This window comes from Pristiophorus japonicus, chromosome 4 (assembly GCF_044704955.1).
Source record: "Pristiophorus japonicus isolate sPriJap1 chromosome 4, sPriJap1.hap1, whole genome shotgun sequence".
NCBI lineage: Eukaryota > Metazoa > Chordata > Chondrichthyes > Pristiophoridae > Pristiophorus > Pristiophorus japonicus.
The window spans coordinates 16,315,809-16,318,807 of record NC_091980.1 but is presented as its reverse complement, the minus strand read 5'-3'; the positions used below and the strand labels follow the sequence as shown (position 1 = coordinate 16,318,807).

The 2,999-nt window shown below is 42.2% G+C and overlaps 1 pseudogene; it reads right to left on the bottom strand.

The window, feature by feature from the left end:
- Positions 1-785: 785 nt before the first annotated feature.
- On the bottom strand, positions 786-2,761 carry LOC139262431 (jerky protein homolog; annotated as a pseudogene).
- Positions 2,762-2,999: the final 238 nt, after the last annotated feature.

Below are 2,999 nucleotides of genomic sequence, written 5' to 3'. Positions count from 1 at the left end.
TTGGATGTATTCAAGAGGGAGTTAGATGTGGCCCTTACGGCTAAAGGGATCAAGGGGTATGGAGAGAAAGCAGGAATGGGGTACTGAGGTGAAGGATCAGCCATGATCTTATTGAATGGTGGTGCAGGCTCGAAGGGCCGAATGGCCTACTCCTGCACCTATTTTCTATGTTTCTATGTTTCTAACTGAGCTTGATTTTTAAAAAAGCGATCTGATATCTGCTTGTTTAAATGAATTCATTTTCTTCTTCATTAAAATGTTGATATGAGTTTGCAGAACCTCATGAGAAGTGAAATGAGAATTCTCCTCAAAGAAACCTGCGACATATTTCATTGCTTCTTCAGCACGTGTCCAAGTTTTCCTTTCTTTTACTTTAATCTCAGTGTCTGAATCGCTCATCTCTTCATCAGATTTGTCTTTATTGGTGACTATGCTGATAAGTTGCTCGTCGATATATGATTGTGCTACAGCTGTGTCGACGTCAACATGTAGCCACTTAGCAATCTCATCTTCTGCTCGGGACTTAAGTGCGTTTGTATCGTGAGCACTGCTGACAATTTCCATAATTTCTTTGACAGCCTGTTCTGTATTAGCCCCAGCATAGAAACCTTCGAATTCTTCGACATCAGAAGCACTGTCTTCAATCATGACATTGGGCCACAACTTGCGCCAATACCTCATCAGTGTAACGTTTTTTATTTCTCTCCATGCCAGAGAGCATGCCAAGATGGCATCTTTAACAGTGTATGCTCTCTGGAAATCAATGATTGATAGACCGCTATTAATCAATCTGTGCATGAAGTTTTCTTATCGTGGTACTTGAAGTTTTGTATGACACCCTGATCCATAGGTTGAATGAGTGAGGTCACTTTGTGGGGCAGATAGCATGCAACAACTGACATTAATTTTGACTCATGCAGGTGTCCTCTGCAATTGTCCAGAAGCAGCACACACTTCCCATTAGGTTTGCCTATTTTCTTCATGTTTCCTCGAGCCTGGGGGACGAATTCTGTTGAGAACCATTCCATGAATATGTCCTTGTCCATCCATGCACTTTTCTGAGCCTTATAGCTGACTGGTAAATGAGCAATTCCCTTTAAAGCACGTGGTCATCTTGATTTGCCTATCACTAAAAGTGGAAGTCTGTGTTCACCAGAGGCATTTGCAAAATTTAAGATTGTTAACCTCTCCTTATTCATCTTAAAGCCTGCAGCTTCCTTCTCGCCTGCGGCAGCCAACATAGCAGTCGGCAAACAACTCCACAGTAAGCCAGTCTCATCGGCGTTGTACATTTGATCTGCGGTCAATTTAATTTCCTGCACCATTCCAGCAAATGTTCTTGCATAATTCTGTGCAGCCTCATTGTCTACTGATCTTTTCTCGCCCGACACATCCAACTGGCGAATGCCATGGCGCTGCTTAAATCGTGTGAGCCAGCCTTCTGAGAAAATGCACTCTTCATCTGGATTGATTCTCGTCTTGAAGTCCTTAGTCTTTGCTATAATCATTGGCCCTGAAATTGCCACACCTTCAGACTGCTTCAAAGCAAATCATTCATAAAGCACCTGATCTAGTTTGTCAAGCTTCGGGCTTTTGCAAATTCTTGCGGACCATTACCTTCACAGGAGATTCAGAAGCCCCGGTGAATTTTTCAAGATCTTTCTTTTGCTTCTTGATATCGTAAATTGTTGACGATCCAACTTCATATTCCTCCATCAAGTTACGCACACTCTTGCCAGCTTCATACTTCTTTATCATTTCTAACTTCTGCTGAATGCACAATACCTTTCATTTCTTTTAGTGCCTCCACAAGACATTTTAACCCATGTGCACCCGACTGCTTGAACTGCTTTCAATGCATGTGGCAGTTGCAAAATGAGAAAGACTTCCGCACCTGCTTCAATGTATGTGTGCTTGCTAGTTGAAGTGATGGAGATTGTCACGTGTGTGACAGTTAATTAATGCCTGTGTCAGTGAGATGTGAGAAAGGGGTGCACGCCTGAGTCAATTTATGTCTGATTGACACTTGAGGTGATCGAGATATTCACGTGTGCAACAGTTTTTTAAAACGCCATTACAGCGGGTTCTCCGTTAGATCTGTGTAAGGATAATCGAGAGTTGCCTGTACAACACATCCACTGGTTCTCTCCCATCTCCACTCCCATGTCCACTCCCATGTCATCAAAAAATTCTCGAAGATTTGTCGAGCAGATTTCCCTTTCATAAATCCATGCTGACTTGGACCGATCTTGTCACTGCTTTCCAAATGCGACGCTATTATATCCTTAATAATTGATTTCAACATTTTCCCAACTACCGATGTCAGGCTAACCGGTCTATAATTCCCTGTTTTCTCTCTCCCTCCTTTTTAAAAAAGTGGTATTACATTAGCTACATTCAAGTCCATAGGAACTGATCCAGAGTCGATAGACTGTTGGAAAATGACCACCAATGCATCCACTATTTCTAGGGCCACTTCCTTTAGAACTCTCGGATGCAGATTATCAGGCCCCAGGGATTTATCGGCCTTCAATCCCGTCAATTTCCCGAACCTAATTTCCTGCCTAATAAGGATTTCCTTCTGTTCCTCCTTTTCGCTACACCTTCGGTCCCCTAGTATTTCCGGAAGGTTATTTGTGTCTTCCTTCGTGAAGACAGAACCAAAGCATTTGTACAATTGGTCTGCCATTTCTTTGTTCCCTATTATAAATTCACCTGATTCTGACTGCAAGGGACCTACATTTGTCTTCACTAATCTTTTTCTCTTCTCATATCTATAGAAGCATTTGCAGTCAGTTTTTATGTTCCCTGCAAGCTTACTCTCATACTCTATTTTCCCGCTCCTAATTAAACCCTTTGTCCTCCTCTGCTGAATTCTAAATTTCTCCCAGTCCTCAGGTTTGCTTCTTTTTCTGGCCAATTTAGATGCCTCTTCCTTGGATTTAACACTATCCCTAATTTCCCTTGTTAGCCATAGTTGAGCCACCTTCCCCATTTTA